Genomic DNA, 15,907 nt, shown 5'->3' with positions numbered 1-15,907 from the left:
TTTTTTGGTCATGGGGCTTGAACTCTGGGCCTGGGCACTGTCCCTCAGCTCTTCAGCTCAAGGCGAGCGCTCTACCACTTGAGCTACAGCGCCACTTCCTGTATTTTTATTTTTTTATTTTTTTATTGACAGTGCTCTGGGGCTTGAACTCAGGGCCTAAGCACGGTCCCTGAGCTTCTTTTGCTCAAGCCTAGTGCTCTATCACTTGAGCCACAGCTCTACTTCTGGGGTTGTTTTTTTGTTTTGTTTTGTTTTGTTTTGTCTTGGGAGGGGGGTCCAGTCGTGGGGCCTGAACTCTGGGCCTGGGCGCTGTCCCTCAGCTCTTCAGCTCAAGGCTAGCGCTCTACCACTTGAGCCACAGCGCCACTTCTGGCTTTTTTCTTTTTGCTTATGTGATGCTGAGGAATTGAACCCAGGGCCTCAGGCATGCAAGGCAAGCGCTGTACCACTGAGCCACCTTCCCAGCCCTTCTAATGGTTTTTATTGGAGATAAGAGTCTCACAGACTTTTCTGCCCAATCTGGCTTTGAACTGTGATTTTCAGATCTCAGCTTCCTGAGTAGCTAGGATTCCAGGCGTGAGCCACCTGGCACCAGGTTTTCCTGGTTTATAAATAGATGTGTTTTTGCTAAGCACTGATGTGGTGGAGGGAGAGAATGTGTGCATGCTCTTGTCAATTCCTCTCCTTCGAAGCAGTCACTAACCCCATCATAGGAACCCCACCCTGGGGATCTCATTTAAACTAATTATCTCCCGAAGACACCAATACCAATACTGTTCCAGACTTCAATACCTGAATTTGGAGGGGAAGCAAATATTTAGTCCATTGGACCTTGTGTCAGGGCTAAGGCCTTGGAGAAGCTAGGTTGAATGTGCTCCTGATCAGAGAGATGTTCAGGTGTGTTTGGAGACCATCGCTGAGTGGAAATATGAATGAACTATTAGGATGCCCTTGGGAGCCCAAGGTCTTGGCACTGACGATTAAGGGCATGATGAAAGAATAAGGTTCACTCTGAACAAGCATCAAGCTAATAGGTACAACAAGTTTCTTGTTTCAATGCATATATGTAACAAATCACCACACAGGACTTGGCAAATGCGTACAATTTTGTGCCACTAATAATTACTGGAGGGCTGAGAATGTGGAATAGCGGTAGAGTGCTTGCCTAGCTTGCATAAAGCCCTGGGTTTGATTCCTCAGTACCATATAAACAGAAAAAGCTGGAAGTGGCACAGTGGCTCAAGTGGTAGAGTACTAGCCTTGAGCAAAAAGAAACTCAGGGACAGTGCCCAGGCCCTGAGTTCAAGCCCCAGGACTGGCAAAAATAAAAAATAATAATAATAATAATTACAGGAGACAGATCTGAGGATCATTGGTTCAAGCCAGTCTGGGCAGAAAAATCTGCAAAAATCATCTCCAACTAACCAGGAAAAAAACGATAAAAGTAGAGGTATGGCTCAAATGGTATAGCACCAGCCTTGAACAAAAAAAGCAAAGCAAGAGCGTGAGAGCCTGAGTTCAAGCCCCAGTACCAGTACAAATAATAATAATTAGTTTTGATGCTAAAATTCCCACAGCCCAGGTGTCTGATGGCTTAGGGATACCAGAGCTGAGCATGGTATGAAGACATGACCTTTCCTCTTCCCAGACGCACAGTAACAACAGTATGCCTGTAGCATGGCACATTGGGACTGTGTAGGGCCTGTTTGCGGCTGCAGCTTCAGAAACAAGGAGGAAGGGCTGGGAAGGTGGCTCAGTGGTAGAGAGCTTGCCTAGCATGCATGAAGCCCTGGGTTTGATTCCTCAGTACCACATACAAAGAAAAAGCCAGAAGTGGTGCTGTGGCTCAAGTGGTAGAGTGCTAGCCTTGAGCAAAAAGCAACTCAGGGAGAATGCCCAGGCCCTGAATTCAAGCCCCAGGACTGGCAAAAGAAAAAAAGAAAGAAGAAAGAAAGAAGGCAGGAAATAATGCCTAGTAGATTTAATTGATTCTCTCTACAAGGCAGGTCTGGCCCATTTGTTTGTTTGTTTGTTTTGTTTGTTTACAGGGTTTGGGCATGTCCCCAAACTTTTGTGCTCAAGGCTAGTGCTCTACCAGTTTAGCCACGGCTCCACTTCTGGCTTTTTGGTGGTTAATTGGAGATAGAGTCTCACTGACTTTCTTGCTGGGTTGGCTTTAAACCATGATTTTCAGATCTCAGCCTCCTGAGGAACTAGGATTACAGTCATGAGCCACCAACATATAGCTATGGCCCTTTTAAATGACTGTCTCCATGGTTCTTCAAGAATTAGGGCTTTCTCAATCTCGAGGTATCTCAGAAAGCTGAATATAGACCTTCTCTATGACCCAGTCATATACCGCTCCTAGGCATCTACCTGAGCAACAGGAACCAGGATACAAGGACACATGCACCTCCATGTTCACTGAAGCACTGTTCACAATAGTCAAGATGTGGAAACAACCCAGATGCCCCACTACTGATGAGAGGATCCAAAAATTATGGTACCTATATACAATGGAATATTATGCAGCCATTAGAAAGGACAAAATAATGGCATTTGCAGGGAAATGGATGGAACTAGAACAAATCATTTTGAGCAAGGTGAGCCAAAAGCACAAAGACAAAGGGCCACATGGTCTCCCTGATATGTGGATGCTAAAACCAAAATGCAAGGAGATATGGCAAAGTAAACAGGACTGGAGAATCATTGCTAAATGACTCCATATTCTTGACCACACACACACACACACACACACACACACACACACACACACACAAAATATATAATCAGTGGGAAACGGGAAAACATACAACAGAGGGGCCCATCAGCTGCACTGGACATAGATGAAAATGAACTATGCAACTCAAAGACAGCAATGGGAAGGGACGAATGAGAAGGAAAGAGGGAACAGCTTACACTAAGCAAAAGCAAAGAAATGTAAATATCACCTGATGTGGAAGAAATAATTGTATTGTCAAAGCTCATAGAATTCACAAACTTTATAGACCATCATAATGACAACTTGCCTTGTGAAGGTTAAAATGTGTACTTTAACTAAGTATTACTATTCCACAATACTGTGAAATACATGAAATTTATGTAATCACCTAATCTCAATTAAAAAAAAAAAAGAAAAGAAAAGTGAAAAGGGGTGGGTTAGGAGAGATGGGTAACCATGTTGTCAGACATTTTGTATTCATATACTATTTTGTAGAATGGGAATTTCTTTGTACAACTACTTAAAGATAATAAAAAAATTAAAAAAGAACATGACACCTGTTTTAAAAAAAAGAAGTAAAAAAAAATATTACGTATAAAATTAGCATGTAGCAGAACCTATTGAGGCTTCTCAAAGACACCCACTACTGAGTGACAGGGAAATAAAACCTCATCAAAAGATGCATGCAGGCTGGGAAGGTGGCTCAGTGGTAGAGCACTTGCCTTGCATGCCTGAGGCCCTGGGTTTGATTCCTCAGCACCACATAAGCAAAAAGAAAAAAGCTGGAAGTGGTCCTGTGGCTCAAGTGGTAGAGCACTAGCCTTGAGCTGAAGAGCTGAGGGACAGCGCCCAGGCCCAGAGTTCAGGCCCCACGACTGCCCCCCCCCCCAAAAAAAAGATGCATTGTACTCCTAACCTGATTTCTGGAATTGAAACCCCTATGTACAGCTACTTAATAAAAGTAAATATTTTTTAAAACCACCAAAAAAAAAAAAAAAAGAATAAGGGCTCTCTGGCTGGGTGCCGGTGGCTCAGGCCTATAAGCCTAACTATTCAGGAGGCTGAGATCTGAGGATCATGGTTCAAAGCCAGCCGGGGCAGGCAAGTCCATGAGACTCTTATCTCCAATGACCCACCAAAAAACTGGAGTGGTGCTGTGGCTCAAGTGGAAGAGTGCTTGCCTTGCGCTGAAGAGCTCAGGGACAGCTCCCAGGCCCAGAGTTCAAGTCCCATGACTGACAAAAAGAAGAAGAAGAAGAAGAAGAAGAAGAAGAAGAAGAAGAAGAAGAAGAAGAAGAAGAGGAGGAGGAGGAGGAGGAGGAGGAGGAGGAGGAGGAGGAGGAGGAGGAGGAGGAGGAGGAGGAGGAGGAGGAGGAGGAGGAGGAGGAGGAGGAGGAGGAGGAGGAGGAGGAGGAGGAGGAGGAAGAAGAAGAAGAAGAAGAAGAAGAAGAAGAAGAAGAAGAAGAAGAAGAAGAAGAAGAAGAAGAAGAAGAAGAAGAAGAAGAAGAAGAAGAAGAAGGAGAATAATAATGAGGGCTTTTTGACAAGTCCTAGCTACTCTGGCTGAGATCTGAGAATTACGGTTCAAAGCCAGCCAGGGCAAGAAAATCCTTGAGATTCTTGTCTCCAATTAACCACTTAAAAATGAGAAGTAGAGCTATGGCTCAAGAGGTAGAGTGCTAGCCATGAGTACAGAGAGGCTCAGAGACAGAGCCCAGACCCTGAGTTCAAGCCTGAGGACCAGGGGAAAAAAAATACTCCATCTGATTCTTAAATATCCCCTCAGAATGGTTCATTAGACTAGAGGTTGTTGAGATGACAGGACAGGAAGTGTTGGGGTTTTTTTCTGGGCTTGCCCTTTCCTTGGCCACACCCATGTTATTCTCCCTTCCCCAAACACCTTCTGCTTCTTCCACCAAGTCTTGGGGGTGTGGCTACCTTTTTGCTCCACCCACTGCTTCTCCTCAACCTCCTGGGCAGGTAGGTGCTGTACTTTCTCAACCTCAGGACCCTACATTCCTCCACTGGGCATCCTGCTCCATCCCCTGGGTCTTCTCTGAGTATTTCCAATCTGTTTGCTGTCCTTGGACTGGTCTTCTCCACTGTAAAGTGTCCAGGATTTAAAATTTCCTTGTTCTTAGAAGGAGCAACATTTCCCTTCAATGCACAGATAAATTACTTAAAAGCACAATCTACCTTGAAAACCTTAGCAGAATTGTTTTTGGTTTTTTGTTTGTGTGTGTGTTTTTTTTATTGGTCATGGGGCTTGAACTCTGGGCCTGGGCACTGTCCTTTGAGCTCTTCAGCTCAAGGTTAGTGCTCTACCAGTTTGAGCCACAGCCCCACTTTCAGTTTTCTGGTGGTTAGAGATAAGTCTCACAGACTTTGGCACCTGGGCTGGCTTTAAACCACGATCCTCAGATCTCAGCCTCCTGAGTAGCTAGGATGACAACCATGAGCCACCAGTGCCCAGCTTCAGGATTTGTTTGGGATTTGATTTTTGTATCACTGTTTTATTTTCTTTTTGGAGGGGGGGGTCGGGTCGTGGGGCCTGAACTCTGGGCCTGGGCTCTGTCCCTCAGCTCTTCAGCTCAAGGCTAGCGCTCTACCACTTGAGCCACAGCGCCACTTCCAGCTTTTTTTTTTTCCTGCTTATATGGTGCTGAGGAATCAAACCCAGGGCCTCATGCATACAAGGCAAGTGCTCTACCACTGAGCCACCTTCCTAGCCCCTGGGGTTTGATTTTTGATACACTTTTGTGTGTATGTCTATGTGTGCTCTCTCACACACCACCACTGAGACTTGAACTCAAGATCTCAAGGTCTCACTTGGCTTTTTTTTGTTTAAGCCACAGTTCCACTTCCAGCTTTTTGGTAGTTAACTGGAAATAAGAGTTTCTTAGAGCTAAGCACTGGTGGCTCACCTGTCATTGTAGCAACTCAGGAAGCTGAGCTCTGAGGATCAGGGTTCAAAGCCAGCCCTGGCAGGAAAGTCCAGGAGACTCTTATCTCCAACTAACCACTAAAAAACTAGAAGTGGAGCTGTGGCTCAAGTGGTAGAGCACTAGCCTTGAGCACAAAAGCTCAGGGAGCAGGGTGCTGGTGGCTCATGCCTGTAATCCTAGTACTCAGGGGGCTGAGATCTGAGGATCTCCATTCAAAGCCAGTCCAGGCAGGAAAGTCTGTGAGACTCTTATCTCCAATAAACCACCAGAAAACCGGAAGTGGCACTGTGACTCAAGTGGTAGGGTGGCATCACAAGTGTACCTTCCCCACTTCCCCCCACCCCTCCCTGCAATCTGTCTTGACTTGTCTGTCCATATAGATTATACCTCTGCCATGGAATTTATTTTTTGGGGGGGGAGTCCGGTTGTGGGGCCTGAACTCTGGGCCTGGGCGCTGTCCCTCAGCTCTTCAGCTCAAGGCTAGTGCTCTACCACTTGAGCCACAGTGCCACTTCCAGCTTTTTTTTTCCTGCTTATGTGATGCTGAGGAATCGAACCCAGGGCCTCAGGCATGCAAGGCAAGTGCTCTACCACTGAGCCACCTTCCCAGCCCTGGCATGGAATTTATGTTTTAAATATTTATTTCAGGCTTATTTGTTTTTTTATACACACTCCCTCCACTTCCCAAACCCAGAAAGTGCTGATAAGGAAGAGTTTTATTCCCAAAACAAACCTAAGTTGTTATTTCACCAATGAGAATATGACCCTTTGTCTTTTGAAGACATTAAATGTTTGCAATAAAAATATAATTAATCAGCATGACTATGACGTGCTTTTTAAATTTAGTTCTACCTTTAAACAACAAACTGCATTGTCCAACTGAGAAATGACCTCTTGTTAAGACACATTAAGTATTTTTATTATGTTTCTAAACTGTCCAAGAAAAACTAGTCTAGTGGTTAGATGAGAAAGTGCAACTTTATGCTGGGTTTTAAAGAATTTACTTTGGATGTCAGGTTTATAAGTTACTCTCTTTGCTACCACAAAAGCAGGAAGTATGGCCTTCTCCTGGAAATGACAGAGAACAAAACTGTCCTCCTTGCCAATAATACCTTCCACCCTCAGGGAAGAGAGAGGGAGAGAGGGCTACAAAATCAACATTAAAGCTGAGTGGCTTGTCTCACACCTGTAATCCTCACTACTTAAGAGACAGACTTGAGGATCACAGTTTAAAGCCAACCCAGGAATAATACCAAAGAGAATCTTAACTCCAATTCGCTAGCAAAAAAAAGAAGTGAAGATGTTGCTCAAGAGGTAGAGCACCATCCTTGAGCAAAAGAGCTAAGGAAGAAGATGAAGCCCATGGTTCAAACCCCAGTATCTGCATACACACACACACACACACACACACACACACACACACACACACACACACGCAGGCACACACACACAGGCACACAGGCATACATACCCAATCTAAGTCAAAGTTGTTTGTTTAACTTTTGTTTCTTCCACTCCAGGTATTCCTTTACAGAAAAACAAACCACTAAGAACACAAAGAATTCAGATCGCTATGGGGATGGAAGCTAAATTGGCAGACATCATCCAGAAGGAATAAGGAATCTTCACTTAGAAACTGCAATGAAAAATTAATTAATGAAAAATTAATGGGAGAAAACAGAGGGGTAATACTTCAAAAGAAATATATTCACAATGTGACTTATGTAACTATAACCCCTTTAGAATAAAAAAAAATGTAATTAAGCTGGGCGCCGGTGGCTCACGCCTGTAATCCTAACTACTGAGGAGGCTGAGATCTGAGGATCACAGTTCAAAGCCAGCCTAGGCATAAAAGTCAGTGAGACTCTTATCTCCAATTAACCACTAGAAAACCCAGAAGTGGCTTTGTGGCTCAAGCAGTAGAGCGCTCTCCCTGAGCTGAAGAGCCCAAGGATAGTGCCCAAGCCCAGAGTTTAAGCCCCATGACCAACAACAACAACAAAAAAATGTAGTTAATGGGAGTAGAATCAAGTCACTTCAAAGGAGCCAGTGAGGTGGGCTGAAAGGGTACCTAAAAGATAAAAAGGGACACATGTCATTGTCAACACTTCAAATGAACTTAAGTAGTGAAAGGGCTGATAGAATCTTCTGCTAGCCTACTTTGCTAACTCTAAAATCTTGCAAATTAGCAAGTTAACCAATCAAATACAGATTCCAAACTAGGAATTCATTTGTACAAATTTTGTTGGATGCATTCGTCTTTTGTAGGATTCTATTATATAATAAATCCTAATTTAGCTCATCCATGTAATCCTAGCGATTTAGGAAGCTGAGATCTGAGGAACTTTAGCTCAAGTGGTAAAACATCAGTCTGAACAAAAAAAATAAAGGACAGGGCCCAAGTCCTGAGTTCATATCCCAGTACTGCCCCCTCCCAAAGGCCAGAGTGGATGTTTGATTCAAGGGGTAGAGTGCCAGCCTGGAGTAAGAAAAACAACACGAGGGCTTGAGTTCAAGTCCCAGTGCTGGACTGGCACAAAATAAAGGGAACCAAATGCATTTGGCTTTAAGTATAAAATATTTTGATATTTTGGAGTCTACTTTCTTTTTCAGTTAGTGTTATATTATAGAAAGAGAGTCATTTATACCTGTTATTACTATCCTGTCAGAAGTGGCAGCATAAGCACTATAATCAAAAGATCTGAATATTGAAAGAAGTATGCTAAAAAAAATATGGGTGTGTGGAAGGTATTGTATGTGGTAGAAAGGTCTTTAGAAAACCAATCAATAGAAATATATCCCTGAATGGTCAGACTCAGCAAATCTGTTGGGGGCATATAGGTTAGCTTTCTACCATGCAGGATACATATTAAGTGCTGTTTTAGTGAGTTTATTTATGGTAAAAAACCAGTGGGTTTGGGCTGGGAGCTTTCTGTTTCACAAAAAGGAGCACTTTTGTATCAAATTTTTCTTTTTATTTTTAAGACAGTTAGCAGGAAATGTAACTTTTGAACCAGGATTTTTGAGAAGTATCTTCCCAGGCATTTGAAATAGAGAAAAACAACTTACCAGAAATAAATTATAACCATCATTAAATCTTTTTTTTTTAATTTTTTTATTGTAAAGATACTATACAGAGGGTTACAGTTACATGAGTGGGGTAATGAGTACACTTCCTCTTGAACATTGTTACCCCCTCCATTGTTTTCTCCCTACCATCCCCTCCCTCCCTCCCTTCCCCAAGGTTCTTTTTTTTTTTTTTTTTTTTTTTTTTGATTGTGATTAAGTGATTACTTAATTTCCGGAAATTCACAGTATTGTGGAATAATGATGCTCATTTAAAGTCACAAGTTCATTCTAACTTTCCTGGAGCAAATTGTCTATCACAGTCTGTAATATATAACGGTGTTCATATGTTATATACCATACACGTGATCAGCAGCATGGGGATATTTAGTAGTGGTTCAACCAGATGAGTGGGAGTTCTTTGTTTCTTAAGTCCTGTTAGTTTTGTCATATCACCTAACATTTTGGATTTATCATCCGCTTATCAGGGAGACCATGTACTGTTTGTCTCTTCATTCTTGGCTTACCTCGCTCAACATGATTCCTTCTAGCTCCATCCATTTCCCTGCAAATGCCATTATTTTGTCATTTCTAATGGCTGCATAATATTCCATTGTGTATAGATACCACAATTTTTGGATCCATTCATCTGTGGTGGGGCATCTAGGTTGTTTCCATATCCTAGCTATTGTGAACAGTGCTGCAATAAACATGGAGGTGCACGTGTCCTTGTATATTGGTTCCTGTTGTTCAGGGTAGATGCCTAGAAGTGGTATGACTGGGTCGTAAGGGAGGTCAATCTTTAGCTTTCTAAGGACCCTCCAGACTGCTTTCCAAAGTGGTTGTATGAGTGTACATTCCCACCAGCAGTGTAATAGCGTTCCTCGTTCTCCACATCCCCTCCAGCATTTGTCATTGGCTGATTTGTGGATGTGGGACATTCTGACTGGGGTAAGGTGGTATCTCAGGGTTGTCTTTATTTGCATTTCCTTCACCACCAGGGATGATGAACATTTCCTCATGTGTTTCTTTGCCATTTTTATTTCTTCATTTGAGAAGTCCCTCTTTAGTTCCCTTGCCCATTTAGTAATTGGTTTGTTAGGTTTGGGAGGGATTAGTTTCTTGAGTTCCCTGTATATACAGGATGTTAACCCCTTGTCTGATATATTGCTGGTAAATATTTTTTCCCAATTAGTTGGTTGTCTTTCTAGCTTGGTTGCAATAGCTTTATCTGTGCAGAAGCTTTTTATTTTAAGGTAGTCCCATTTGTCGAGTCTCTCTCCAATTTGTTGTGACCCTGGGACTCTGTTCAGGAAGTTCCTTCCTGTGCCTATTAGTTCAAGTGTCTCTCCTACTCTGTCCTGCAGTAGTTTCAGAGATTCAGGTTTAATGTTAAGGTCTTTAATCCATTTTGAGTTGATGTTGGTGCATGGTGATAGGCTGGGGTCCACTTTTAGTTTTCTGCATGTGGCTGCCCAGTTTTCCCAGCACCAGCGGTTGAAGAGGCTGTGTTTCTTCCATTGTATGTCTTTGGCTCCTTTGTCGAATATCAGCTGGCTGTAGGCCTGTGGATTTATTTCTGGATCTTCTATTCTGTTCCATTGGTCTTTGGGTCTGTTTTTGTGCCAGTACCATGCTGTCTTTGTTATTATAGCTCTGTAGTAGAGTTTGAAGTTCGGCATGGATAGCCCTCCCATATTGTCTTTATCCCCTAGAATTGTTTTGGCTATTCTAGGTCTTTTGTTGTTCCATATGAATTTTTGGACTGTTTTCTGTATTTCAGTGATGTATGTCATTGGGATTTTAATAGGAATTGCGTTGAATTTGTATATTAGTTTTGGAAGTATTACCATCTTTACTATATTAAGTCGGCCTATCCAGGAGCATGGGAGGTCTTTCCATTTCCTAGTGTCTTCTGCAATTTCTTTCTTTAACTTTTTATAGTTCTCATTAAATAGTTCTTTTACATCTTTGGTTAGGTTAATTCCTAAATATTTTATTTTTCGGGAGGTTATTGTGAATGGGGTTGCTCCCTTTATTTCCCTCTCTTCCTGTACATTATCAGTGTATAGGAAGGCAACTGATTTTTGTGGGTTTATTTTGTATCCTGCTATTTTGCCGAAGTGATTTATGATTTCTAAGAGTTTGGGGATGGAGTTTTTGGGATCGTGGAGGTATAGTATCATGTCGTCTGCAAAAAGGGATAGTTTAACTTCTTCTTTCCCTATGCGGATCCCTTTAATGTCTTTTTCTTGCCTTATTGTCCTGGCTAAGGGTTCTAGGACTATATTGAAGAGGAGTGGAGACAGTGGGCATCCTTGCCTTGTTCCTGATTTTAGGAGAATTGGTTGTAGCTTTTCCCCATTAAGTATAATATTGGCTATTGGTCTGTCATAAATGGCTTTTATTGTTTTTAGAAATGTTCCTTCTATTCCTTTTTTCTCCAGAGCTTTTAGCATGAATGAATGTTGAATTTTGTCAAAGGCCTTTTCTGCATCTGTGGCGATAATCATGTGATTCTTGACCTTGGCTCTGTTGATATGTTGGATTACATTTATTGACTTACGTATGTTAAACCATCCCTGTGTCTCTGGGATGAAGCCTACCTGGTCATAGTGAATTTTTTTTTTTATGTGTTTCTGGATTCTGTTAGCTAGAATCTTGTTAAGGATCTTTGCATCTGTGTTCATCAAGGAGATTGGCCTGTAATTCTCCTTTTTGGTTGGGTCTTTGCCTGGTTTGGGGATGAGTGTGATATTGGCTTCGTAGAATGAGTTTGGGATAGCTCCTTCCTTCTCTGTTTCTCTGAAGAGCTTGAGGAGTATGGGTATTAGTTCTTGTTTAAAGGTCTTATAGAATTCTGCTGTGAATCCATCTGGTCCTGGGCTTTTTTTTGTTGGAAGACTTTTGATAGCTTCCTGTATCTCATTATAGGATATTGGCTTATTTAATTGGTTAACTTCTTCTTTGCTCAGTTTGGGCAACTTGTATTTCTCTAAAAATGCATCCATTTCTGCCCGATTTTCTTCCTTTAGAGAGTATAGCTTTTGAAAGTAGTCTGTTAGAATTGTTTGGATATCTTGGGTACGTGTTGTGATGTTTCCCGTGGCATCCCTAATCCTATTAATATGGGTTTCCTCTCTTCTTTTTTTAATTAATCTAGCCAATGGGCCATCAATTTTGTTTATTTTTTCAAAGAACCAGCTTTTTGTTTGGTTTATTTTGGTTATGGTTTTCTGATTTTCTAATTGGTTAATCTCTGCTTTTAATTTGGTTATCTGGCTTCGTCTAGTAGCTTTAGGTCCCATTTTTTCTTGTTTTTCTAGCTGTTTTAATTGCAACGTGAGATTATTTACTTGGTCTGTCTCCATTCTCTTGATGTGGGCACTGAGGGCAATAAATTTGCCCCTCAGGACTGCTTTTGCTGTGTCCCACAAGTTTCTTTGTGAGATGTTTTCATTTTCATTGAGTTGTAGGAAATGCTTTATTTCTTCTCTGATCTCTTCTGTTATCCAGGCATTGTTAAGGAGTGTGCTGTTCAATTTCCATGTATTGGAGAAATTTCTGCGGTATGCTTTGTTATTGAGAGCTAGCTTGATTCCACTGTGGTCAGATAGGATACAGGGGATTATGTCGATCCCTTTGTATTTGCTTAAGTTCCTTACATGAACTATGATATGGTCTATTTTGGAGAAAGTTCCGTGAGCTGCTGAGAAGAATGTGTACTGTGTTGTTTTAGGGTGAAATACTCGGTAGATGTCAGTTAATTCCGCTTGAAGTATGGCCTCTCTTAATTCGGTAGCTTCTTTGCCAATCCTCTGGTTGGTAGACCTGTCCTTTGGTGAGAGTGGTGTGTTAAAGTCTCCTAGTATTATCGTATTGGGATCTATTTTATTCTGTAAGTTTGAGAGCATTTGTTTGACATATCTGGGTGCACCAATATTTGGGGCATATAAATTGATGATGGTTATATCCTCCTCTTGGATTGTTCCCTTTATTAATATGTAGTGTCTGTCCTTGTCTTTCTGTACTGATTTTAGTGAAAAGTTTATTTTGTCAGATATCAGGATAGCTACACCTGCTTTCTTACTGGGGGCGTTTGATTGGTAGATCCTTTTCCACCCCTTCACTCTGAGTTTGTTTGTATGTTTGGCTGAGAGGTGGGTCTCCTGAAGGCAACAGATGGATGGGTCTTGTTTTCTGATCCAGTCCTCAGTTCGTTTTCTTTTGATTGGCGAATTCAGCCCATTTATATTAAGAGAAAGTATAGAGAGATGCATTGTTGTCCCTGCCATTCCGTTTTCCTAAGTTTTTCTTTTTTCCTTTCCTCCTGTGCTTGCTCAGTTAGACTTTGAGTAACGCCTGTTTGGGGCAGGCCCCAGTTCCTGGCTTCTTTCTTCAGGTTGTGTCCCCCCTCTTAGAATTCTTTGTAATGCTGGCTTAATGTTTATGTATTCATTTAGTTTTTCTTTGCTATTAAAAGTTTTCAGTTCTCCATCGAATGTGAATGCTAGCTTTGCCGGGTAGATCAGTCTGGGTTGGCAGTTATTGGCTCTCAGGGCTCGTATGGTGCTTTCCCAGGCTTTTCTTGCATTCATTGTTTGTGTGGAGAGATCTGCAGTAATTCTTATTTTTTTCCCATTGTAGTATAGCTCCTTCTTCATTTTTGCTGCATGCAGGATTGTTTCCTTATTATTAAGATCTATCATTTTTACTATAATGTGTCTAGAAGTGTTTCTCCTGGGGTCTTGCTTGTTGGGTGTTCGATAGGCTTTTGTGATGTAGTTAAGATGGTCGTTTTTGAGGTGGGGAAATTTTTCATTGATTATATTGTTAAATAGGTGTTGCATTCCCTTGCTCTGGAATTCCTCACCTTCGTCCACTCCAATTATGCGAAGGTTAAATTTTTTAGCATTATCTGCTTGCTCTTGAATATCCCTTTGGTTTAATTTGAGTGATTTTTCCATATCTGTCACTTTTTGGTCCAGTTGGTGTATTCTGTCTTCTGTATCTGACACTCTACCTTCCATTTCATTCACTCTGTTGACAGTGGCTTCTATGGTGGTTTGCATGGAGGAAATGGATCCCTTTATGGATTCAATGTTGGTTCTCAGAGTACTGATCTCACCTCTCAATGAGGTATGCATTACCTCTAATTTGGCATTTATCTCACTTCTTACTGAGGTTTGTGCAGCTTCTATTTTTGCATGCATCTCTTGTTTGATACCCTGTATCTCTTTGGATAGTTCATCCTTGTGCTCTTTCAATTTCTGATCAATTTCTCGCTTTATTTCTTGAGTCATTGCCTCCAGCAACCCTTGGAAGTAGCCTTTGTCTTCCATTCCTGCTTTGCTCCCACTGGGGCTCTCCCCTGTGTGGCTGCTGGCTTTTGAGGTGAGCTTGCTGTCCTGGGTGGTAGTAAACCTTGTGATTTTTCTCTGTGATTTTCGCATGGAGGTTCAGGAGACTGCTCTTCAATTTTGTTTTGGTGTGTCTGTCTTTGCTTGGTTGCTGATTCTGTATTGGTAGAGAGAGTCTGTGCCTGATCTGGGTTCTGTTGGGAGCCTATTTCCAGCTGCTATTCTGACTTACTTAGGATTCTCAGCTCTCTGCTGTAGATTGCTGGCAGTTCCCACCTTTGGAAGGGTTGAGCAGCCTAGACTGCTTGTGTTTGCTCCTACGGGTGCTCTTGTGAAGAACAGATGCTCTGGATGCACTCTCCCAAATGCTGGAGTCTGCTATGGGCTCCTGATGTGTTTTTGTTTGTTTGTTTGGGGCTGGTTGTGGGCTTGAACTCTAGGTTTGGGTGCTGTCCCTCAGCTTTTCAGCTCAAGGCTGGTACCCTACCGTTTGAGCCACAGCACCACTTCTGACCCTTTTTGCTTTTGTGATGATGAGGAATCAGATCCAGGGCCTCATACATCCAAGACTATCACTCTATTGCTGAGCCGCCTTAACAGTCTGAGCTCCTGCTTACTATCAGGTGCTGGCAGCCTGTGTTGCCCAATTCCCAGTCTAGGTTATATGGGTGGAGTTTTGGTGGGGTTTGAGCTTCTCTTGTCCTGGGCCTCCAGGTCTTTTGTTGTCACAGGCGTGCTTCCCCGGGGAGTGTTGTTTCCTGGCTTTCTCCCCTCTGTTGAGGCGTATGCTCAGCTTTTTACTTCAATTGGGAGGAGTTGGTTGTATTGTTCAGGCGCCGGATCCCCGGGCCTGGTTCCGGCCCCAGCCTGGAGCGCGCTTGTTAGGCCTGTGCTGATGTGTATACCACCTAGGTTATGCAGCCTGGAGTGCACTCGTTAGGCCTGTGCTGATGTGTATACCACCTAGGTTATACAGCCTGGGGGACACAGTTCGAATTTCTTCTACTGTTGGTAGTCTTGACCCAGGGGCGCTGTTCCTGGCTTGGGCATTTAAGCTCCCTTCCAGGGGTGCTCTTGCTCTAGCCTGGCCAGCTGAGTGTGCTCCACGGGCTGGTGGAGCTCTCAAACAGTTCCCAGTTTTAGTGGGTCCTGTGGTCCGGGTGCTGGGGTAGGGAGTCTAGGTCAGGGTCTGGGGATTCCCTCCAGCTCTGGTCTCCCTTGAGGGATACACTTCCCCTGTGGGGTACTCACCCTGGAGCTGGTTGTTTCTGTGTGGTGTAGGTCGTCAGTTGTTGTTGCAATCCGGGCTGGGTTGGGCGGTGGTGGCTCTGTGTGATTCTTTTCTGTCTCTGCCTCTGTCGAAGCTGTCGGGTCAAGAGTGTCCCCGCTCAGGCAGCTTCTTCGCGGTACCTCTGGGGCCCGAGTGGCCCCGCCGGGTCGTTGCTATCGTGATCGGGCGGGCGGGTGGTCTGCAGACAGTTCCCTTTGTGCGCTGCTGGCGGCTTTGGCGGGATGGAGCCTCTCTGCTCGGGTGGAGAGTAAGGGGTGGGGGTGGGATCCTCGTGGAGACTCCCGGCTGGTAGGTTTCTCTGTTCCTGGCGATCCGCTGTTCTGCAAACCAGTACCTGGTGATCTGAAAGCGGCCCCCTGTGTCTCTGCTGTGTCTCTTGGGGCTCCCGCAGCCCCCGCCGGGCCGACTGGCTGGCGGCTTGGCGCACTGCCGCGCGGCCAGTAAAGGTTGGGGGAGGGGTCTTCGCTTTTCTCTGCTCTGAAATTCTTCTTTTCCTCTGTTTCTTTTTTTGTTATTCTCCGCC

This window comes from Dipodomys merriami, unplaced genomic scaffold, assembly GCF_024711535.1.
Source record: "Dipodomys merriami isolate MVZ:Mamm:240054 unplaced genomic scaffold, mDipMer1.0.p SCAF_59, whole genome shotgun sequence".
Classification (NCBI taxonomy): Eukaryota; Metazoa; Chordata; class Mammalia; order Rodentia; family Heteromyidae; genus Dipodomys; species Dipodomys merriami.
Note: the sequence above shows the minus strand (reverse complement) of the source record.